Raw genomic sequence first — 25,883 nt, forward strand, 5'->3', positions numbered from 1 at the left:
GGCCAGGAATACCAACCCACAAATAGATAGAGATAAGAAACCATACTATCAAAACCCAACAAAAGTACTCGAAGTTAAAAAAAAAAAGTCCTATTTCCAAGCAAGAAACAGTATGATATACATATTCAGATCTAGTATAAAGGGTGATGACCTTTTTATCATAAATATTTTTACCACAAAGAAATTGTCCTGGCTAGCTTTATGAAAACTTGACACTGGAGGATTTTTCATGGTGGGAACCTCAATTGGGAAAATGGCCCTAGAGAAGTGCCCTGTAGACAGGCCTGAGGTGTGTGTGTTTCTTTAGCCTGAAGCAAACACAGTAAGTTATAAGACTTCTACAAAATAATTGAAAGTGCTTTATATGAAAACAAAATAAAATCTTAAATAGATCATTTTATCTAAAAACTATATGTTTTGTGAAATGAATATTTTTGTTTCTTTTCTAAGTTTGTAAGAAAACCATTAAAGGAAAAATCTAGTTCTTTTAAGTCACATATCTACCTTCAATATGCCCCCTTGTTTAACATTAGCAAAACCAAATCATATGCTTTATCATTATATTTACAGAAGCACATAATGAACAGTAGCTTTATTTGCAAATACTGGTTTGATATTGACTTTAACATTCCAGATTCCTTACTGTCCCATGTCATGATGGTGTGGGTAATAAAACTCTAAGAATCAATATTTCAGTATTCAAATATTTTAGAATACACCTGTTCAATGAAGCAGCCAAAACAGATTTGTTACTATTAAACTGGCAACTTATAGATGTAATACATCTACTAAAAAATTCTGCCACCAGTACTAAATAATGTGATACAAAGTATTACACAAAGGCTGAGTGCTCCTTCTTGGTAACAAAAGCAGAAGTATAGATAAGATGCAATGTAGAGCTGGGCGTGGTGGCGCACGCCTTTAATCCCAGCACTCGGGAGGCAGAGGCAGGCGGATTTCTGAGTTCGAGGCCAGCCTGGTCTATAAAGTGAGCTCCAGGACAGCCAGAGCTATAAAGAGAAACCCTGTCTCAAAAAACCAAAAAAAAAAAAAGGATGCAATGTAGAATTGAGCATCTGGGTGCATACCTCAACTCCCAGCTACTGGCCCTCAGTCTCAGCTATACAGAGGCCTAACTGATAGAGTCTAAGAGGGCAGGATACCAACCTGAGAAACAAAGAAAAGCCCAGTACAGAAAGAAGTATAAACTGACAGGGAAATTCCCATTGGCCAGATTAAGTGGGGGAAAGATATTGAATTGAGTATATACAGACTGAAAGTGAAATGTCTCTCATTTTAAAGAAGGAAAGAAATCTTGTAAAACTCTCAAAACTTGTTTTCTATGGTGTGTGCCTGAAGACATATACTTTATAGAAATAGAACACAACTCTTAACTACTATGCAGCCCTGGGTAACTCAACTTATTTTCTTCAGCTTCAACTTTCTTTTTTTGTTTGTTTGGGTTTTTTTTGTTTTTAATTTTTAATATTTTTTATTACATATTTTCCTCAATTACATTTCCAATGCTATCCCAAAGGTCCCCCATAGCGCCCCCCACTTCCCTACCCACCCATTCCCATTCTTTTGGCCCTGGCATTCCCCTATATTGGGGCATATAAAGTTTGCAAGTCCAATGGGCCTCTCTTTCCAGTGATGGCCGAATAGGCCATCTTTCGATACATATGAGCTAGAGACAAGAGCTCCGGGGTACTGGTTAGTTCATAATGTTGTTCCAACTATAGGGTTGCAGATCCCTTTAGCTCCTTGGGTACTTTCTCTAGCTTCTCCATTGGGAGCCCTGTGATACATCCAACAGCTGACTGTGAGCATCCACTCCTGTGTTTGCTAGGCCCCTGCATAGTCTCACAAGAGACAGCTATCTTTGGGTCCTTTCAGCAAAATCTTGCTAGTGTATGCAATGGTGTCAGCGTTTAGAAGCTGATTATGGGATGGATCCCTGGATACGGCAGTCTCTAGATGGTCCATCCTTTCATCACAGCTCCAAACTTTGTCTCTGTAACTCCTTCCATGGGTGTTTTGTTCCCAATTCTAAGAAGGGGCACAGTGTCCACATTTTGGTCTTCATTCTTCTTGAGTTTCATGCGTTTAGCTAATTGTATCTTATATCTTGGATATCCTAAGTTTTGGGCTAATATCCACTTATCAGTGAATACATATTGTGTGAGTTCCTTTGTGATTGTGTTACCTTACTCAAGATGATGCCCTCCAGGTCCAACCATTTGGCTAGGAATTTCATAAATTCATTCTTTTTAATAGGTGAGTAGTACTCCATTGTGTAGATGTACCATAATTTCTGTATCCATTCCTCTGTTGAGGGACATCTGGGTTCTTTCCAGCTTCTGGCTATTATAAATAGGGCTGCTATGAACATAGTGGAGCATGTGTCCTTCTTACCGGTTGGGACATCTTCTGGATATATGCCCAGGAGAGGTATTGCTGGATCCTCCGGTAGTACTATGTCCAATTTTCTGAGGAACCGCCAGACTGATTTCCAGAGTGGTTGTACACAGCTTCAACTTTCTTACCCATAAATGGATGTATCATTTTTAAAAACCAGTAAAACAAAGCATGGGGATATATTTTCTAAGTATATTTAATAATTTTGAGTTATCTATTATTAGAGTGAGGATATTAGGAAGATTACCACCACCCCCATTAATAGTATTCTGTCTTGATTTAATGTGAGAAATGTTTCTGGATTTATTTTGCTTTAAAATTTTACTACATAGGGATAAATTATTGCTCAGAAGATAAATACTTAGGATTTCCAAGGCCCTAGAATTGATCCTAACAAGCAATAACAATCATATGAAATTTTCCATAAATTAAACATTGTCAAGATGAAAACTTTCTGGGTGTCATTTTGCTGTTTTTCAATACTTTAAGCCTATTGAAACAACTCATTCTAAATTCATTAGTCTTGTGCCACTCTAAAAAGGTATATGTCATATTAACTATAATTCAATTACTTGATTTAAAAAATATATCATTCTGCCGGGCGTGGTGGCGCACACTTTTAATCCCAGCACTCGGGAGACAAAGGCAGGTGGATTTCTAAGTTTGAGGCCAGCCTGGTCTACAAAGTGAGTTCTAGGACAGCCAAGACTACACTGAGAAACCCAGTCTCCAAAAACAACAAAACAAAACAAAACAAAACAAAACAAAACAAAACAAAACATCATTTTAAATGAAATAGGTAGAACAACAAAAGAATTGAATACTTGATTTTACTTATGTGAAATATGAAAAAATCATTTCATACAAATCAATAGTTAAATAGTATTTCTCAGATGCAGAGGACAGAAGAGGGAAAGAGATGAAGAGAAAAGCTTGTGGAGTGATGCCCAGCACTCAGTTTTTATGAGGTTCTAGAAACAAGTTTTACTATACTATTGCACAATAGGATCAACATAGATAATGGTAATATACTTCCAATTTTAGAAAAGCAGCAACCAAGGTTTAGATTTAGAATAGGTCAACTGTAGAAGAATAAATTCAACAGAGACTTTTGCAATATCTGTTGAAGACATGCTTCTAGGTTCTTAAAAATAAAACAGTGAACATAGCAAGTGATCTTTCCTTTGCTGAAATGTATGCACTTGACTTTAAGACTTCCACTACAATATGGATATATTATTTTCTGGCAATTTCAGAGAACTTCTTGAAAAAAATAATTACACAATTATTACACAAACTGTTGTGTAAACAGAATCTATTCATTAAGAATGTAAATCTGGCTCACAGTCAGCTATTGGATGGATCACAGGGCCCCCAATGGCGGAGCTAGAGAAAGTATCCAAGGAGCTAAAGGGATCTGCAACCCTATAGGTGGAACAACATTATGAACTAACCAGTACCCCAGAGCTCTTGACTCTAGCTGCATATGTACCAAAAGATGGCCTAGTCGGCCATCACTGGAAAGAGAGGCCCATTAGACTTACAAACTTTATATGCCCCAGTACAGGGGAATGCCAGGACCAAAAAGTGGGAGTGGGTGGGTAGGGGAGTGGGGGGGAGGGTATGGGGGACTTTTGGGATAGCATTGGAAATGTAAATGAGGAAAATACCTAATAAAAATATTTTTAAAAAAGAATGTAAATATGGTGTTGTATGAAAGGAGAAAAGGTAAGCACTTTACTTACCCTTGGGCCTAACAACACACATACTGTTTAGGCATTGCCACCTTCTTCATGGCATCTAGCCACTGCATATGGAAAATACATCTCAGTAACAAAGACAGACACTACCTCAGAGTAAAAGGCTGGAAAACAATTTTCCAAGCAAATGGTTCCAAGAAACAAGCTGGAGTAGCCATTCTAATATCAAATAAAATCAACTTTCAACTAACAGTTATCAAAAAAGATAAGGAAGGCCACTTCATAACTATCAAAGGAAAAAATCTAACAATATGAACTCTCAGTTCTGAACATCTATGCTCCAAATGCAAGGGCACCCACAAGTGGATATTAGGCAAAGAGCATGGAATACCCATGCTACAACTCACAGACCACATGAAGCTCAAGAGGAAGGAAGACCAAAGAGTGGATGCTTCAGTGATACTTAGAAGGTGAAAAATATTATCAAGGGAAGTAGAGGGTGGGAGGGACTTTGGAGGAAGAAAGGAGGAAGAGGGGGAAAAGAGGGACAAAATCGGGTGTGTGGTCAGATGGAGGAGATGTACAAAGGGTCAGGAAATTGAACAGAAGTGTGTTCAATGGGGGATGGGTAACTGGGGGTAGCCACTAGAAAGTCCCAGATGCCAGGAAAGCAAGAGCCTCCCAGGACCCCATGGGGATGACATTAGTTGAAATATACCACAAAGGAGAGGGAGAACCTGTCAAGATAATATCCAGAGGTTAGGCATGCCCCCACATGAGGGAAGGGGCTACCCACCCATCTCCAAAATTTTAACCCAGAATTTCCCTTGTCTAAAGGAAATACAAGGACAAAGAGTGAAGCAAAGACTGAAGGAAAGGCCATCCAGAGACTGCCCCACCTGGGGATCCATTCCACATGCAGACATCAAACTCACTATTGTTGATGCCAAGAAGTTCTTCTTGACAGGAGCCTGATACAACTGTCTCATGAGAGGCTCAGCCAGATCCTGACCAATACAAATGTGGATGCTTGCAGCCAACCATCAGACAGAGCACAGGGACCCCAATGGAGGAGTTAGGGGAAGGACTGAAGAATCTGAAAAAGCCTTATCTGGCTTCAGTGGGAGGAGAGGCCCTTGGTCCTGTGAAGGCTTGATGCTCCAGTGTAGAGAAATGCTAGAGTGGTGAGGCAGGAGTGGATGGGTGGGTGGTGGAGCACCCTCATAGAAGCAGTGTTAGTGGGGAATGGGATAGGCAGTTTGCAGAGGGGAGCGGAAACAGGGAAAGGGGATAACATTTGAAATATAAACAAATAAAATATCCAATTAAAAAATTATAAATCTGTTTGCCCCTGTCTCTCTAGTGGGCTATATTAAAAGGTTGACTTTATTTTAAAAAATGATAGCAGTATTTTTAAATAGCAAAACCTATTTTCTTCTGTCCTCAGTGACAAAAAAAAAGCCAGTCTAAAAAATTGCTATGCTTTTGCTTGAAAAATAGAATTGTTACTGGGCACAATGGTGGTGCACACCTTCAATCCCAGCACTTTGGAGGCAGAGGCAGGCGGCAAGTCTCTGTGTCTGAATCCAGTTCAGTCTGTAAACCAAGTTCCAGAATAGCCAGGGTTACACAGATAAACCATGTCTTGATAAACTGCTCAACCTCCAAAAAATAAAAATAAAAAGTAAAGAAAAGAAAAATAGAATTGTTTGCTTGCCCTTAGAGAATTTTTTTATTAATTTACATTTCAAATGATATCTTCCTTCCCAGTTTCCCCCCAAAAGACCCCCATGCCATCCCCCTCCCCCTGCCTCTATGATGAGCTCCCCCACCAACCAACCCACTCCCACCTTCATTTCGCAGTGAATTTAGCACTCTTAAAATGTACTGAAGTGGCAAACTAGAAAAAAGAAAAAAAACTGATTTTTATGATAATAATATGAATATCTTTCTCTAGTGAAAAGATTTAATCAATCCAATAATACAATTAGACAAAAATTAAATGACTTCCAAATAGGCACAAGGCACTAGAATCACTAAAAATGTTCATCTTCTTTACCCAGAGGGGGCCTCTTACGTTTTACACTCAATCATTAAATCATTTCAATACCACTTTAAAACAAACCTTTCTTCATTCTATTGGCATTGTAAAGTTCCAAGCATTTTTTCCTCAGAGCATCACATTAGCCTTTTAGATAATCTAGTCTCCTTTTTCTTCCAATATTTCTTCAGATAATATTTTCTCTAAGTCCTTTTATAGGCAGTTCACCTTGTATCTAAATTATATCCTAATAATGGCAACTTGCACAGTCTCTTCAGAACACAAAAAATATATCTATGTGTGTGCATTTTCTTTGGGCTCTTAATCCCTATTCAGGATCCCCTGTCATCCTAACTTTGGTTCAAAATCACATTCTAAAATGATCACCTCTGGGAAATGGTGGAAGTTCATTAACTTCACCCTCTCCACTCCCATGGCACTTTCTCTATTGTTCCTATGACTCTGGCTCTTGAATATACTCGTGTATTAACTACTTCTCTCATTTTGTGGCAAGACACCCTGAGAAAAGCAACAAGAGAAAAAAAAGATAAATTTAAGATCCCTGTTTAAGTGTATAGTACATAGTAGTAAAGTCTTTGCGGCAGTAGTAGCCTGAGGCACCTGGTCACATAGTTAGTATCCAAAGTCAGAAAGCAGAGAATGGTAAATGCTGGTGCTAACCTAGTTTTTTTTTTAATGCAGTCCAGTTTCCAAGGCAAGAGATTGTTGGCCCCGACTCTTGCACCACATGTTCCTATTTCATTTAATGTAATAGAAATCATCATTCTCATATACTTGCCCAAAGATTAACTTAATCTAAATAATTTCTTACAAGCATGGACATGCGTGGAAGCTTGTCTCCTACTGATTTATAGAGCCTGTCAAGTTGACAATCACAATTAATCAACAACTTCTGCTATTTCAATTCCCTACTCCTTTTTAAGAAAGTATACATTCTTGCAAATTTTGAGACTGTTTTCTGAATACAGGATTTAGCTATATAATCCTGGCTAACCTGAAAATGACTAAATAAACCAGCTAGTTGTGAACTTTTGGCATGTTACTGCCTCTATCCCAAATAATTGGTCCTAATCATTTTGATTTCATGTAGCTGCATCAGGGTCTACCATCTCATCATGTTTAGTACACAAAAATTTGGATAATAGAATACGATGTGGTTTCTAACCATAAGCAGCCTATAGCCTAGTGGAAGGAGGGGTAAAAATATCATATTGATGTTTTGAAAACATTGTCACAATGGGACCTTATAAAATTGCAAAGCTTCTGTAAGGCAAAAGGCACTGTCAATAAGACATGAAGGCCACCAACAAATTGGGAAAGGATCATTACCAATCCAAAATCAGACAGGGGATTAATAAGCAATATATATAAAGAACTCAAGCAGATGGACTCGAGAAAATCAAATAACCCGATTAAAAAATGGGGCACAGAGCTAAACAAAGAATTTTCAACTGAGGAATATTGAATGGCTGAGAAGCACTAGAAAAAAATGTTAAACATACTTAATCATCAGAGAAATGCAAATCAAAACTACCCTGAGATTTCAACTCACACCAGTCAGAATGGCTAAGATCAAAAATTCAGGTGACAGCAGATGCTGGCGAGGATGTGGAGAAAGAGGAACACTCCTCCATTGTTGGTAGGATTGCAAGCTTGTACAACCACTCTGGAAATCAGTCTGGCGGTTCCTCAGAAAACTGGGCATAGTACTACCGGAGGATCCCGCAATACCTCTCCTGGGCATATATCCATAAGATGTTCCAACTGGTAATAAGAACACATGCTCCACTATGTTCATAGCAGCCTTATTTATAATAGCCAGAAGCTGGAAAGAACCCAGATGCCCCTCAACAGAGGAATGGATACAGAAAATGGGGTACATTTACACAATGGAGTACCACTCAGCTATTAAAAAGAATGAATTTATGAAATTCCTAGGCAAATGGATGGACCTGGAGGGCATCATCCTGAGTGAGGTAACCCAATCACAAAAGAACTCACATGATATGCACTTACTGGTAAGTGGCTATTAGCCCAGAAACTTAGAATACCCAAGATACAATTTGCAAAACACATGAAACTCAAGAAGAACGAAGACCAAAGTGTGGACACTTTGCCCCTTCTTAGAATTGGGAACAAAACACCCATGGAAGGAGTTACAAAGACAAAGTTTGGAGCTGTGATGAAAGGATGGACCATCCACAAACTGCCCCACCCGGGGATCCATCCCATAATCAGCCACCAAACGCAGACACTATTGCATACACCAGCAAGATTTTGCTAAAAGGACCCTGATATAGCTGTCTCATGTGAGGCTATGCCAGTGCCTACCAAATACAGAAGTGGATGCTCACAGTAAGCTATTGGATGGAACACAGGGTCCCCAATGGAGGAGCTAGAGAAAGTACCCAAGGAGCTGAAGGGGTCTGAAACCCTATAGGTGGAACAACAATATGAACTAACCAGTACCCCCAGAGCTCGTGTCTCTAGCTGCATATGTATCAGAAGATGGCCTAGTCGGCCATCATTGGGAAGAGAGACCCCTTGGTCTTGCAAACTTTATATGCCCCAGTACAGGGGAACACCAGGGCCAAGAAGTTTGAGTGGGTGGGTAGGGAAGCAGGGGTGGGGAGGGTGTAGGGGACTTTCGGGATAGCATTTGAAATGTAAATGAAGTAAATACCTAATAAAAAAGTGGGGGGTAAAGATCTGAGTGACTTTAAATAGCCACAAGTAGCTATGTCATATAAAGGATGGATAATGACAGGACAATTTGACTCATCTAGGTGAACCGTTTATATCAGTACCTATGGGCTCTGAGTTTATTGTGTTGGCATTTTGTTGGTTGAGAATATTCTGATATAAATCTAACTGATAAATCACAAAAAAATATTGTCATGTTTTAATTCAAATTTTCAACTAATCAGGAAGATATGCAAAGTATAGATAAAAAGAGCTGAGAAAATAACAATGACTTGTCTTATGTCACACAAAATATTAGATAAAACAAACAAGTAATAATTTGAGGTTACACTGCATTTTATAGGGATCATGAACAATGATATATAAACCATACTCAAATAAAATTAAAGATAATCTAGTAAAGCAAAATTTTACTAAGTTATATATATGTACATATATGTATATATAATTTGTTACCATATAATTTCTCATTATCAGTCTATAACTACTTTCTGTTGAAAAGTAGCATAATAGATTAAATAACAAAGTATATAAGAATGAATACCAGGAGGCTGGAGAGATGGCTCAGTGTTTAAGAGCACTGATGGTAAGAGCACTGAAGGCCCTTCCAGAGGTCCTGAGTTCAATTCCCAGCAACCACATGGTGGCTCATAACCATCTGTAATGGGATCTGATGCCCTCCTCTTGTGTGACTGAAGACAGCTACAGTATACTCATATAAATAAATAGATAGATAGATAGATAGATAGATAGATAGATAGATAGATAGATAGATAGATAGATAAATCTTTTAAAAGAATGAACACCAGAGTTAAACAAATGATTTTGGCTGAATCAATAAAATGACATTGTGACTCTGTTCTGCTTAGTTAATCCTGTGAATTTTCTCATGAAAAATTTGCAAGTGATTTTGCAAAATTTAACACATGCTTACATATGAGTATTACTGTGAATCAAATTCTATATCATTTTGATACCTAGGCAAAGGATATCTTGATGATACTTATTGTGCTTCAATAAAATTATCTTCATTGGAGTAGCCTTCTTTATTTCTACATCATACAGAATTTTCAACGTATTTTTTCGAAATGAAAATTCAGAAAGTGTTTCAAGAGATATGCAAAGAAGGCACCAGTAGGGCAGAAAGATGACATCACAATGACGTGCACAAGAAAGCTTGCTTACAAAGACACAGCAAAATGCTCAATATGTTTTCTTAAACTCAATTTTTACTTAGAAAAAAAGATACAAATATCTTTTCAGTGACAGAATGAAGTCTCTTTAATAACAAAGTATCATACCATAAGTGAATGAAGCCCACAGTTATCTGAACATATGTCACCATATTTTTAAAGTTATCTGAAAGATATATTTGTTCTTAGAATTTGAAGGGAATAATGGTAAGAAGCCATTGAAATTCCCAGTGCCTGTATGTAAGATACTAAGGAAGTTGAGGCAGGAGTATTCACTGAGTCTAGGAGTTCCAGGCAAGTCTGAACAATACAATGAAACCTGCCATCTCAAAATTGTGAGAATGACTGTTCAATAAAGATAGCTGCATTCTTATTTGAACTAACTGTGGTTTCGCTCCTAGAGAAAGGTCAAGAATTAAACTGAAGGTAATGGTCTATATCCAGGCTTGTTAAAATATATCTAGCTAACATATATTTAACCCTGACTTGCTATACTATTACAGGACCATTTTAAACACAAACTAGTTGCCAGTCATGTCCAGAAAATAATGAAATAAATGTTCCTTTGCAAGCATGTTTTTTAAAAGGTTTAACATAATAGATGGTTTTAAAGGAGGTAAATTGTACAACCCAGTTTGACACATGGTGTTTGAGACTATAAATCAAATGTTTTCTCATGTAGAATAATACTGTCCTTTGCTTGCTTCTATTTCACTGATGTGTCATCATTCAAACAACTTCTGGATCTTTAAAAAGGCAAACAGCACCATATAAACTTTCCAATATACAAACAGATTAACTTAATTCTCACCTAAGAGGATAATTGAAGGAAGAGGACAGATGAATTTTTATGTATGTAGTGATTAAAATAAATCTACACAGACTTAAGTTACAATCATTTAAAATTTTTAATTACAAACAAGAATATTGTTTTTTTTTATTTTATTGAACATACCATAATTTTACAAAATGTATGGGTAAATAGAATTTATTTTGTTGCAATACTTCACAAAATAAACACGTTTTTTTAAAAACCTAAAACACAACCCCCCCCAAAAAAAGAAAAATAATATCAAAATTGTTATGAATGGTGTATATGCTGTGACAAAGGAAGCTGCAATTCTCCATATGGTACCAAGTTCCATAAAATATTAAGATACCTTCCCTCTCTAAACTTTTATAGAACTGAAAGCTCTACAATATATCTTTAACTTTTTTATTCTTTTAGAAGTGCACGCTTCTGTTTTCTATCATGTGTGCATTTTGTTAGGCTTCCTTAAAGGTAGCAAACAGGAAAATCCATTTTTTTCCTTGGGCGTCCTAAACCTGTCCTAATACTAAATATAGTCTTAGTAGTGGAATGATGTATTAGAAGATTGCATAATTAACAAAGTAATAATAGTGCACCAAATTTCTACTCTATTACCCATAATGGAAGGCTAGATCGTTTGCAAATACTGTTAATGTTAGGTACCATTCAGTGAATATTCAATATGTGATAAGACATATGCTAGTCTACACACACACACAAACACTTTGCAAACATCAAAATTTTACTATGCCATGTGTCAGGAAAGTATTTTCCACTGTTAATGTTAAGCTTGTAAGAAAGAGATTAAATAGTAAGAATTAAAACCCCTTATGTGTGTGGTTTAATAATAAAGTTTTAATTTTAATGTTTTAATTAAGTTGAATACTTATTTCATACCTAGTATTTATTAGTAAGTCATTATTTTGTGAAAAAATCAAATACTTGATACTTATGGGTTTTTTATTTTATTTATTTTATGTGAACAAGACTTTTGCTTGCATGTATGTATGCTTATCCACCACATTCATACCTGCTGCTCACAGAGGCCAGAAGAGATTGTCAGATACCCTGTGAATAGAGTCACAGATGGATGTGAGCCCCCTTTTAGGTGCTAGGAATCAAACCTGGGTCCTATAGAACAGGCAGTGGATTTAATTACTGAGTCTTCTTGTGGTTGTTAAACACACACACAGACACGCACTTACACACACACATATACATACAAACATACACATACACAATTTAAAAACAATAGAATACAATGATATGAGCACAGCAAGATGGACCCATTAGAACAATAGTATTACATATTTTATGGGGTAACCAATGACTGGATTTGAGACTTATTTCAACAGGTGAGAACTCATGCATGGTCATGAAAATCTGTTTAAAAAAATCAGTTGGGATGTTGATGGTCCCTCAGTTTACTCCTTTTGTTTTACTAAATTGACTGTCTTCCAAAAGAAACAGGGGAAGATATCAGTGCTACTCTCAGCAGCATCAGAGAAGCTTCCTCCTAAAGTGAGTAGTAGGTAACATAAAAGTGAGTCACTGGTCAAAGTGCTGTGAATAAAGGGTATTGGACCCGTTGGCACCAAATAGGTCTATGTGTCCCTCAAAGATTCAGATGATGGGATACTTCAGATGATGGGATACACAGAATGCAAGACTCAAAGGATATGAGAGTATGCTGCAAAAAAAGGTGTCTTCTGGATATGGCATGGCTGTTACACTCATAAACTCACTGAAGCTGTGATTATTCACCAAAGACCCTCATAAGATGGAGCTTGTCACCATTTCATTAATAGAAAGGAAAAGGACTCAAGAGGTCCTTTTCTTTTACTAACTATAGAGATAAAAATATAAAATATACCAGCCAACATAAAATTTTGCAAGCTTGTGTTCTTTGTGTTAGGTAGGTTACCTAATAAGTAGACTAGCTCACTTCATTACATGGGCACCATGCTTTAGTTACTTATCCCTGGATTGTATGGCAGTAGTTCTGTGTAAAATGTAATAGTAATAGGTGATAATTACTCAACTACGAGGTTCTGCTGGTTCTCTACCTTCTGTACTTGATCTATCTTTGCCTAACAATTACCATCAAACTTGATATTATATGTCCTAAAACTTCCTCTTTCTCATATGAGAATTTCAAACTTAGATACATCCCAAAACTTTTGTAGTCATGAATTATAAAGATGGCTTTATGAATGTGTTTCTCATATTTGATCCAAATTAGATAAGAAGACATATTATTGGTTATTAATAAAACGGGTTTGATGTCACCTAAATATTTTACTTTTTTCATTACATGATAGCATCTAGAAATATGTGTCATATATGAATGATTTCTGTGCATTCTAATAGTAGTACATGTCATACCAAATATTGCAGAAGAATTTCCTTTTAGTTCAGTACATTATCAGATACAGGTAGCTGGGACTTCTGACCATGTTATACAACATACAGTTAAATATCTCACTCAGCTCATGAAATTTTATTTTTATCCTGTATAACTATAACACTTCCATAACTACTGTTAATAAGCAAATTCAGGGTCCCCAAATGAATCCAGATGACAATAAAATGATATATAAAAAAAAAAACAGTATCCAATGAATAACCGACTCAAAGTAAAATTGAAATAAGTAAACCTCTCTTCTTTTCCACCATTATAGTTTATCTTAGATAAGTCATAATTCTTCTTAAATTAGGTTCTGTTTTTTGTCATTGTTGTTTGGTTATGGTGGTAGAGGTGGCAGTAGTTGTGTGTGTGTGTGTGTGTGTGTGTGTGTGTGTGTGTGTGTATAAAAGAGAGAGAAAAAAGAATCCTTATGCATCATTAGAAGAAATATTAAATGACTAAAATATTCTATGCCTTTGAACCTTTGCCATGTGTATGAACCAGAATTTGTGCTGATTCTGATTACAACTTTCCTCAATATTCTTCCCTTGTGATATTGTATGAAACGTGATCTCATTGTCCTGAGAGTCACAGCAAATTGCATAATTAAATACTATGCTTCAGAGATGTAAGACGTTTTCTACTTTATAACTCTCCATAAACATCATAGTTAACATTCAACAGCAAAAATTATTTTTAAGGGATTGTTATTACATATCTTCAAAACACAATTTTATCATTTAAAAGGCAATATACAAAAGAAAGAGAACAATGGTAGCTTCAATAATTTTGGTATAACCTGAAATACATTCTTTTTATTATTATTATTTTATTATTTCAGTGGATAAATTGCTTGTCAAAATAAACTGATATTAATTATTCAAGGTGAAAATTGTTGTCCCATCTTATAATCATATTTTTCATTGACATTTATTTGCCACCACTCTGAAAATATGTTCATATATATAATGTTCAAATTTTTTTCTATCTTACTAAGAAAATTATGAGCTAATTGAAATTTTGTGTTCTTGATTCGAATATCCTTACCTGAAGCCTAAATCCATGATGCCTTAATTTGAAGATTTTTTAGTTAATATATTGTTGGATAGTTCAGAATTGTACAGTAGAATTATAAGTTTGGTGTCAAAGAACTCCTGTGTCTCCATTGATGAGCTATTATTATTGACAATTTTTTATTATTGACAATTTAACTAATTGCTTTGAGCATTGATTCTATCCACTATAAAAACAGACTAACAATGACTAACTTCGAATGTAGTTACAGGAATCAAAATAAATAATGAACGAAAATCATGATCATAGTATCTGGATCATATATGATGACCAAAACACAGAAACTAATACCATGACTTTATAGATTTTAATTTCATTATTATACTAGTAATGTGTGTGTGTGTGTGTGTGTGTGTGTGTGTGTAGTTGCACAGTAAGGAATGTACTTAACACATCATGTTTTGACAATAAATACTGGTATAGTTAGAAGGTTATTGAAAATTTATTTAGTGATCATAATACATGGAACATGTATGAAAGAAGCCTAGATAATCTATAGTTAATAAATGTCACTCTAGATACTCTAATGGAGTTGAGTGAATAAACTTCAAAGACCCTTACCGAGAAGACAGAAATTAATTACTTCCAGTGAACTGGTATCAACTAAGGGAAAGATGCTTGAGAACTGAGCATGCCAGAAGGCAAAGCGTGTATTAGGGAAAGAATGAGACCCTTTAGCAAACTAAAAACCATGTTCTTCTGCTGCCTCTGCCTCTTGAACTAATTACCTAGAAATTATGGCCCCAGGTCAGACCCTGTCCTGTCTCATTAAGATTCTCTATCACCACACTGAATAAATAAATGGAGAAAAGGAAATGAAAATCACAGAGCTGACAGGGACACTAAAGAGAGGTATTGACTTTGCTTCCCTACAGTTTGAAGAAACTGGGATTGCCTATACAGGTAGTGTTTACCAGAGGCAAACAGGCCATTGACCCTAAATCTTTTATCCATCTTTTATATGTATCAATTCGCCATATATGTACATCAATTTGAAGTTTTCCTGAGGATCACTAACTTATCCCAATTGGTGGACATGGAGAGAAAAATAAGATAGTGGAACTTTAATCTTATATATTTTCTTTTCTTCAGAGTGATTAAAACCATAGCATTTCAACTTAGAATTGGAAGAAAACAAGATCATAATTCTGGTTATGAAGAAAAAAACAAATACTAAACTTTTTTGAGTTGTCTTCTTTTCTCAGAGAATATAGGCTTGCTGTGAGGACGATGCCTCTATCCCTCCTGATAGATAATCATCTTGGTTTCTAAAATTCTCATTTTAGCATTTGAATGAAGAAAAATACTGGAACTTTAGGTTCAGTGTTTTTTTCAGAGTTCCTGATGACAGGCATAAAGTACTTAATTGCTCCATACTGTGATTTAAAATCTGTTTCTCATAATCCTAGCATTCTATAAAATGTTTTTAAGAACAAAAGATGTGGAAAGCACTTGATAGTGTGTCTCCATCTTAAGAGATCTGGGAGCTCTCACAGCCAAGGAAAGCAGATATGCTTAAATTATTTATATAACTAATAAAAACATTAATTTTACTATAAGAAGATAATAGGAATTTGTTCCATTCCATCTACAAATGTTATGTGGAAAACTTATTAGAACCTGTGGATTAAAAATCACATACTGTTATTTGCAAATATTGAAATCATTCTTCGTTGACTCCTTTAATACCAAAGGAATGTATCTTTAACTTATTTAGACTACAAAACCACAGAAATTTCTCTGAGAATATATTCAATCCTCTAACATTAAATGTATTAACAGGGGTTCAGTCAGTTATTTTAAGCATGTTCTTAATCATATAATTCAGCAATATTATGCTTTTGTTTGGAAAAAATTAACTCTCCAAAAGAAAAGGAGAAAGCAATAGAATAAATTCACAGAACCCAAGCTTTACATCCACAAATTAACTTGGAAATTATGAATTTTGTATAATATTAAGGTTGTGTTCTCTAAATTTATAAATAAATAAATAATCTTCAGGAATACAAAATTCAGAACAGTGATCAAAACAGTCAACAAAAAAGCTTTAATAAGTTCGAATAACTGGCTTCAATTGTCTGAATAAAGAACTTCATCATTTTTTTTATCAAAAGCAGAGAAACTATAGCTTGATACCCTCTCTTAACAAGCAAAGATGATGAATAAACATGCAGATCCAGTAGGATCTGGTATATTTCAACAGAAAATAGAGGCTAGACATGACCAGTGACTTGAAATATAAATGAAGGAAAATAACCTAAACTTAAAATAGCAACAGAAGTCTAGTTTTGTTTGTACTACATTTAGGATAGATTTCTTGAGGATTTGTTGTCAAATGCTTGAGGAAATTATTTGCATTATGTAGAGCAAATATCCTGAAGCTGACTGTTAAAAGGCTAAAGCATAGCACTGCGATCAATGAAATACAAACATTATGGTCTCTGTCTTATAAAGCTATACCTAAAAGAAGGATGATTAGGATATTCTACAGTATCCATAATAAACTTAATTCAATGGCTTTCATTATTTGTTTTGTACTATTATAATAACCATGTTCATTCACAAATGACAAAGGTTCTAAGAAATAATAATGCTATTTATTGATATTGCTACACTCATTCATTATTGTTATTTAATAATAACGTCTATATTACATGGACTAGTGTGTTAACAAAAACATATGACTCTGTTGCTGAAAGTTCTTTGGTTTCATTTGGTTCGCTTGGATTTCATTTATTGACACCAGTGTCTTTCCATGTTTCCACACTGGCCTAGGACGTAGTATATTGCCCAGATTGCCTTCAAATCCACTGCAGTCCTCCTTTCTCGGCCTTTCCAGTGCTGAGTGTCCGTCCAAGCAGGTTTCACCATGCCTAGATTCTTAAAAGGTTTTATAATTATTTCTGAAGATTGAAGTACAGATTCATGGTAAGATTATTTTTAATATGGTTGATAATTTAATATTGAATTATCAACTGAGAATTGGGAAAAGTATGTTTATTATAGGCTTGTATGTCTAGACGTTCTTCAAGTTTTCAGGAGAAAAATATTACTTTTTTGAAAGGAGAAATCTAAAAATCTTAGTTTAAATCATGGTGTTTTAAACTTTTTTGATATAGGTTATCTAACAAGGATTCATATCACGAGATAGCTCTTTACTGGGTATGATGGCAAACCCTTACTGGTAACTTAATCTTAGAGAATATCCCACCAAAAATTGAGAATTATTTTTGTTTTCCTGCCAACAGAGCAAGCATGTCAAGTATATAGAAGGTATGCAATGTCTTCCTGTTTCTTTTCATGTGAACCACACAGATTTCCTCCACTACATATTCCTGTATATTCAGTGGTTTCACTGTCAGCTCCCATTCTGTTTCCTGCATTTGTCCCTCTCTTGATTCAAAACCGTCCCTTTAACACATCATTCCTAATTAGATGATTAGTGCTTGGAAGGGCAGGAGATAAGTCATTTGCATAATTTAATCATAAAAAGAAGTTAAAGATACAGATTTTGCTGTTCGTTTGTACAATTATCTTCTTCAGCCTGGGGGGCTGAGATATTAATGTGATTAAACAGTATTTCTGCAAACAGGCAACTGTGTGTCCTCTATTAAAGCAAGGCTGGAGGCAAATGAAAAATTAATTTTAGAAGACAATCAATTTTATTCTACATGACTGTAATAAATAACAGCCCATCTGCAGACAACTCATTAAGCCTTGGGAGGGTACATGTGTCACAAACTCTAAATGACACACAAGGCTGAATTTTCCACCAAAATAGAACTAGTAATAAATGACCTACCAGCTGCCATATCAGCCTAAGAAGTCAGCACACAGGAATTTCTTAGAAACTGAATTGCATACTATGTCAGTCACAGTCAACCAGTTAATTGAGACCTCATTACAAAAGTCACTGGAAACTGCTTCATCTTCCTATGAATTTTTATCTTTCGCTTCTACTCAGAAAGTATTATATACATATGTTAGTATACATACATTTATTAGTATGAACACCACTTTAGTACTGTCAAGAGCTAACATCTACAAACCTATTTAATGTGCTAAGAACTTGGTATACACTATCTCAATTAATGTTAGAAATCCTGGGAGTTCTGTCACTAACATTTAGCATATTCTTATATGAAAACCTGAGGCTTGGAAGGTCATACATCTAGATAAAGTACTCAAAAGAGGATGAAGTGTCCAAGACAATGAAAATTCCCTGAGCTTCTATTTTTCAAGGGTAGCTGTCAATCAAAGTCATAATAATATACTCCTAAAGTAAAACAATAAATCTCCCAAAAATCAAGCGTTTCCCAAAGTAAATACATTCCATTATAATAACTCATAGTTGCACAAAGGAAACAACAAACTAAAAACATTTTGAATACTTAAACAACCACATAAAGTGTTTGGTACTCTGAGTCATAAAACAACACATCAGAATGTTTTTGAAGTTGAGTATCTCACAAGCTACTTCTACTTTGGGGAAAAAGAAAGCATGAACACCTTAAAACTTGAGCATTTGTATACACACACACATATGCATGCACACACGTATGCACACATGCATTCTTGTGAGAAGACATGTCCTGCAAATAAAAATTTAGAAAGATCACTGAACGTGAGTGAGAGAATTCTCTCTACAGAGGTAATTCTTCAAGTATTTGTTTAAAATATCACTGCTTTCAACAAGACCTTGAATAGGGCAATTATTCTTAAGAAGGAATCTCAACTTTGTTGTTTTCTGATATCAGTTTCCTTGAAGAGTTTATATTATATCACTGTACTTTCATTCAGTTTTTTTATTTCATTTTTATTTTTGGAAATTATGATATGGATATATCATTTCTCCCTTACCTTTCCTCCCCCCAAACACTCTCATATCCTCCCCTTACTCTTTCTCAAATTCATGGCCTCTTTTCATTGCTATTGCATATATATGTGCGTATATATTTCTAAATATAACCTGTTCAGTATTCTGTAGGTTACTCGTACAATTTAAAGACTGGCCTTTTTGAACTGGACAACCAATTTGGTTTTTCTCTCCCCTAGAAAAAGACTGTTTCTCCAACTCTTAGCATTCCTTAGATGCCCATAGTTCTTTGTATAGAGTTAAGGCCTTTTGGACGTTTTCCCTATCCACTTTTGCATATCTATTGGTGTCATCCTACCAATGATTCATGTTGAATAAAATCTTCATTTGAAGGTCTCATTTCTTCAGATTCGAAATATTAGATGTGTGTTAGCATCTTTCTCTCCTTTTCTTTCTTGTATTAGATATTAAGGTCCATTTACCTAAAAATATTCTCACTATGATGTTTTGAATTGTTTTTCCTAATTGGGATAGCCCAGTTTTAGTGTATTCATACATCTCTTTCCAATGCTAAATAAAAAGTGGAAACAAGATTTTTTTGAAACCAATCCAACGGAGCTAAAATAAAATTCTAACAATGGAATTGCCTTTTCACCCTTAAACAAGAGTCTTAATAGCAGATGTTACTACATCTGGCTTCCCTTGTTATTCTCCATCTGCAGAAATTAAAACTCACTCAGAATCCATGACAGGACCTAATGGGAGTTTGCAAATGCTGACCAAATCCTTCTTCCCAACTACTCTGTTAGGATGCCAGGTGAACGGCTGGGCAAGCCCCACCAGAGCAAATTTGTTTCCTAGGTAATTAGCAAAGAATTAAGAAAGAGGTCACCAACTTCGTAGCTTTCCTCAGCAATGATCTTACATGAGAACCTGATTGAAAGCGTAACTATTTGCTCATCATTAAACATTCAAGGTCAAGGAGCCCCTGAAAGGAGACTATGTGGAGTTTTGAAAAATGGTAACTAGAGCAGGGGCTTCTTAAGTAGCTTCCGTGCAAGGTTTCTAATTCATGAGTCCAAAACACCAGGTGCTAAGTAGATATCTATCTGGCTTATGCCACTTTGAATACATTATGACCTAACCATAGGTAAATAATGGTGGCTACTTTGTAGTTATACACTGTGATAGGCATGTATAGTATTTTTCAAAAAAAAGTAATGTGTTGATTGAAAGTATTAATTTAATCTTCATGAATAGATGGTACACTAATACCTTCAATAAATACACACCATGGAACATAGAAATTCTGTTAGAGAAACAGTTTGTAATAAAATCAATCTTAGCTTTCATTGTCAGATAACATTAACACTATACAATAGAAACCAAACACTATGTCAATTACTTAGAAAATGTCACATTTCACAATATTCTTTAAATATGGCACATGCATGAGAAATCATGGGTTACTTGTTTCAGTATCCAAATTCTCATGATATAGTGCATATGGTTTGCTTTTAAAACCAAGTTAAGTTGAGTTCAAATACTTTTAAATTTCAAGAAGTGTAAGATTTTAGGAAATAAGAGTGATTTATTTTAACAAAACTAACCCAGATAGCACAACTATATGTAATAGAAAACTATAAGTAATATATATTGACTCCTTTCTTAATACTTACCAACTTTAGTAAAAATGCATATGGACATGATACAAAGCATCATGCCAGTATTTGTGCCTCTCAGCATTTTCTCCAGCAACCTTGCCACTTTCAGCCATGCGTCATGACCTTCAACACTGTGACAACCATAACTGCATTAACTATCTCTAGTTCCATGGCCATCACATTTCACTCATTCTAGTACTCCAAAGATGAAAACACTTTGAACCTTTCCTGCAATTTCTCATCTTTCACTGTCTCTCATCATGCTATCCAACAACTTACAGTACATTTTCCTGTGTTATAATTATCTATGACAAAGATAATCACACTCAACCGTCTTGCCTTTTACTTTGTTATGAAAGCACCTCGATGACAAAACCACAGCTCTTGTAAAATCAGATTATCTAACGACTTTGCATCAGTATTCAGGCAGTTCTACCTGGTAAAATAGAAACACAAAATCTCATTGATCTTTTTAAATTTATGAGTACAAGTATCAATGGGCTTGTAATGACAACTGCCTTCTTTTAGTAGTAGATTCTCCTAGTTACTCCAATGGCTATCTGAAACTTTCCCTGTAAATCCTTCTTCCTGTTACCGCCTTTCCAGACCTCTTTTCTAACCCTTACGTTCAAGTGATGATCTATCTCCACTTTAGAAAAAAAAAAGTTTCCTTGGAGCTGCAATAAGTTAACTTTAATCTCTATTTGCATACCCAGCTTTCCATCTATGAACATATATGTACTAACCTTGGTGTTGTCAAATGTTATTTGTTCCCCATGTCCTATCTACTCTCTCTGACTGTACAATATCACTTAAGCAATAGTCCCTCTCTTGCCTACAATATCAGTTCTCTTTCCTTTATTTCTGCTGAATTCTTATCTTTCATAACAGCAAATGCTGCTATATCTTCCAAGAGAACAAAAAACAAGTTCCTGACCCATTCACTTCTATAATTTCAACCTGATTTTTCCCAATGTTTATTCTGTGATTTTATTTTTCATTAAATTATTTATTTACTCACTTTACATCCCTATTGCAGCCCACCTTCCTCACAGCCCCTCTCCCTCCACCCTATCCTCCTCTAAGAAGGGGAGGTCTCCCTGGGTACCAACTTACCCTCAGCCTTATATTTTTTAAATCACTCCTTCACTTCTGTCTCAAATGTATTGTCTCCTGCTCAAATGTCTCTCTCAAACACACACACACACACACACAAAAGTATGTATGTATGCATGTATGTATGCATGTATGTATCCCACTTGAACTCTATTCTCAATCTAGCCACAAAAGTGAGCTTTTGCCAGTGCCTGGCAAATACAAAAGTGGATGTTCACAGTCATCTATTGGATGGAACACCGGGCTCCCAAAGGAGAAGCTAAAGTACCCAAGGAGCTGAAGGGGTCTGCAACCCTATAGGTGGAACAACAATATGAACTAACCAGTACCCCCTGAGCTCCTGTCTCTAGCTGGATATGTAGTAGAAGATGGCCTAGTCGGTCATCATTGGGAGGAGAGGCTCTTGGTCTTGCAAAGATTATATGCCCCAATACAGGGGAATGCCAGGGCCATGAAGCAGGAGTGGGTGGGTTGGGGAGCAGGGTGGAGGGAGGGTATAAGGGACTTTTGGGATAGCATTTGAATTGTAAATGAAGAAAATTAAAAAAAAACATGTCTCAAAAACAAACAAAAAAAAAATTAAGTCTGAGCTCTGAGTGTTGCTAGCACATGTTTTTAATCCCAGCACTCGGGAGGCAGAGGCAGATGGATCTTTATGATTTCAGGGCCAAACTGGTCTACAGATGGAGTTCCAGGACAGCCAATGCTACAAAGAAAGAACTTGTCTCAAAAAAACAAACAAACAACAAACATTCAAACAAAATACTTCTGTCAGATCATTTTATACCCCTTCTTAAAACCCTGCATGTGAATCTCTCTCCATTATATAAGTTCATGGCAAAATCTTAAAAATGACTCTAAGGATATGTATAAACAAACTTCTTCATTGCCATTATGTTCTCTTCCCAGTTGTCTTCCCTTACTCCACTATAGCCATACTAGTATTTTTAATGTTCTTCAAATATGCTGGAAATGCTGCTGTTTTAAGACTTTGGGTCAAAAATGTTTCCTCAACCTTTGGCATTCTTTCCCTGAATTCTTTTGTGTTAACTCTCCTTTCCCTGATCTGTTTTTATCCACAGTGCTTACTACCTTCTAACATGCAATATAATCTCCTTTGATGTGGTACACTCCACTTGTTTATTTTTTTAAATGTACACAAGGAAGAAAACTGAACAGAAGAGAATACCTCATGCCTATTTGGTAAAGAAGAATGGAAAGAAAAAAGGAAGGGAGTGAAGAAAGGGAGTAAAGAAGGAAACAAGAGAAGGATGGGAGTCCGTTTTAATCTCTACTGCTGTGCAAAACACTCTGACCAAAAGCAACTTAAGTTTACACATCCAGGTTTTAGTCTATCCTTGAGGCAAGTCAACTCAAGAACTCAAGCAGGAAACTCAAGAGGAACACTGTCTCTCTGGTTCACTATCTGGCTCATAACTTTCTTGTACCCACCTGCCTAGAGATAGTACAGCCTACAAAGGCTATACCCTCCTACATCAACCTTCAGTTAAAATAACTCCCCAAAGACATGGCTACAAGCTACTCTTATCTAGACAACTCTAAGCTTCCCTCTTATTTGACTCTAGACTGTGTCAAGTTGACAGTGAAAGGTAACTAGAACAGAAATAATTTCTGTATATTTGCATACATTCTATCCATAGTAGAATTCAAAGCTCTCTGAAGACACTCATACATCACGTAATGGCATGTAAACAGAAAAGGTAATTATTGTATTTCAGAAATTCAATATTATTATTGGATGAATTATTGCAAATCCTACATTAATTTCTTGGGTTATTGCTCCTTTCTATTTTCAAATCAGAATTTAATATTTTGGTGATTCTCCAGCCTTTTCATGAATGCATAAATAAATAAGTCTTTCCAGGCATGTGGCTCATTCTTTTCATTCCAGTACTGAGGAAACAGAGCCAGGCTGATCTCTATGATTTCAAAGCTTCCCTGATTTATATAGCAAAGTCCCATGCCTATCCAGGCTACATAATGCAATCCTGTTAAAAGAAAGAATGAAAGAATGAGAGAACTAAGAAAGGATGGGAGGAAGGAAAGAAAGAAGGGAGGAAGGGAGGGAGGGAGGGAAAGATGGAAAGAAGATCCATCCAAAGGAGTTTTGTTACTGTATTTCTGAAAACAACAATTAAATGTCAGTATTTATATAAGTGCAAACACCTTAAGGATATTATAGTAAAGCTTTTGGGTAGTGTTTCTCCTTCTAGTTTGCTTATCTCCATTTGTCACTACTACACAGTCCATAACTCCCAAACAACCTGGAACAAGGCACCACTATTGAATCTTGTTTGCTCAACTCCACCGTTCAAGACAGCATAAAGAGTACAGTGTACCTGAGCAGGCACAAAAGAAGACTTGGGTTCCAGATTTAGCCATCTTTACCAGACTGTATGTCCTTAAGGAATTCATTTAACCTACTTACATTACCATCTTCTCACCTAAATTTGGGATCAAATGACCTGTTTCATAGAATTATAGTGAAAATTAAGTACAAATATTGAAGAGTTCTGCAGCCTGTGAACTTTTGCACAGATTATATAATTATTTCTTAGTAGAAGAGGAAGTTTTATTGTCATGAATAATGCAGATTAGCATTGAGTAGAAATAGTATAAATGAGTCAAAGCATTCACCAAACACACCTTGTTGCAAAGTGATGAGATATCTTGCTAGTAATTTTAAATGATCATATATATTTCCACACTGAAAGACATGAATTACATATTTAAACTTTACTATTATCATCTCTGTCATTCTTTTATTTTTTATTAGATATTTTCTTTATTTACATTTCAAATGTTATTTCCTTTCCTGGTTTGCCCTCCAAAACCCCCCTACTCCATCCCCCTGCCCCTGCTCACCAACCCACCCACAACCGCTTCCCTGTCCTGGCATTCCTCTACACTGGGGCATAGACCCTTCACAGGACCAAGGGCCTCTCTTCCCATTGATGACTGACTAGGCCATCCTCTGCTACATATGTAGCTGGAGCCATGAGTCCCACCATGTATTTTCTTTGGTTGGTGGTTTAGTCCCAGGAAGCTCTGGGGGTACCGGTTAGTCAATATTGTTATTCCTCCTATGGGGCTGCGAACTCCTTCAGCTCTTGGATACTTTCTCTAGCTCCTTCATTGGGGACCCTGTGCTCAGTACAATGTTAGGCTGAGATCATCCACCTCTGTATTTGTGAGGCTCTGGCAGAGCTTCACAGGAGATAGCTATATCAGGCTCCTGTCAGCAAGAACTTGTTGGCATCCATAATACTGTCTGGGTTTGGTGGTTGTATATGAGATGGATCCCCAGGAGGGGCAGTCATTGGATGGTCCTTACTTCAGTCTCTGCTCCAAACTTTGTCATTGAATCCTCCCATGGGAATTCTGTTCCCCTTTCTAAGAAGAACCAAAGTATCTATACCTTGGTCTTCCTTCTTCTTGAACTTCATGTGGTCTGTGAATTGTATCTTGGGTATGTTTGTCATTCTTTAATTCAAATTTTAATGTTAAATAACTTTATTGAAGTAGTTCCAATTATTCCCTAAAATAAACTCAATCCCCATTGAATTGAATATAAACTTCACACATACCATCAAAGACAAAATTTAATCCTTTACAGAAACTTCGTACTAAAACTATTCCAAAAACATACTATAGGAGTCTATAGTCAAGCTAATAGTAGTAAGATAATTTCTCAAAGACCCAGATGCCCCTCAACAGAGGAATGGATACAGAAATTGTGGTATATTTACACAATGGAATACTACTCAGCTATTAAAAAGAATGAATTTATGAAATTCCTAGGCAAATGGATGGACCTGGAGGGCATCAGCCTGAGTGAGGTAACCCAATCACAAAAGAACTCACATAATATGTACTCACTGATAAGTGGATATTAGTC

At 35.9% G+C, this 25,883-nt stretch overlaps 1 protein-coding gene and 1 pseudogene across 1 annotated transcript in view; one reads left to right on the plus strand and one right to left on the minus strand.

The window, feature by feature from the left end:
• Positions 1–25,883, minus strand: part of Dach2 (dachshund family transcription factor 2) — a 526,586-nt gene that overhangs the window by 486,663 nt on the left and 14,040 nt on the right. The gene's annotated exons all lie outside the window — the stretch shown is intronic.
• LOC115030218 (U6atac minor spliceosomal RNA) lies at positions 4,125–4,234 on the plus strand (annotated as a pseudogene).

Source organism: Mus caroli, unplaced genomic scaffold (assembly GCF_978045245.1).
Source record: "Mus caroli unplaced genomic scaffold, Mus_caroli_1 scaffold_5, whole genome shotgun sequence".
NCBI classification, from domain to species: Eukaryota; Metazoa; Chordata; class Mammalia; order Rodentia; family Muridae; genus Mus; species Mus caroli.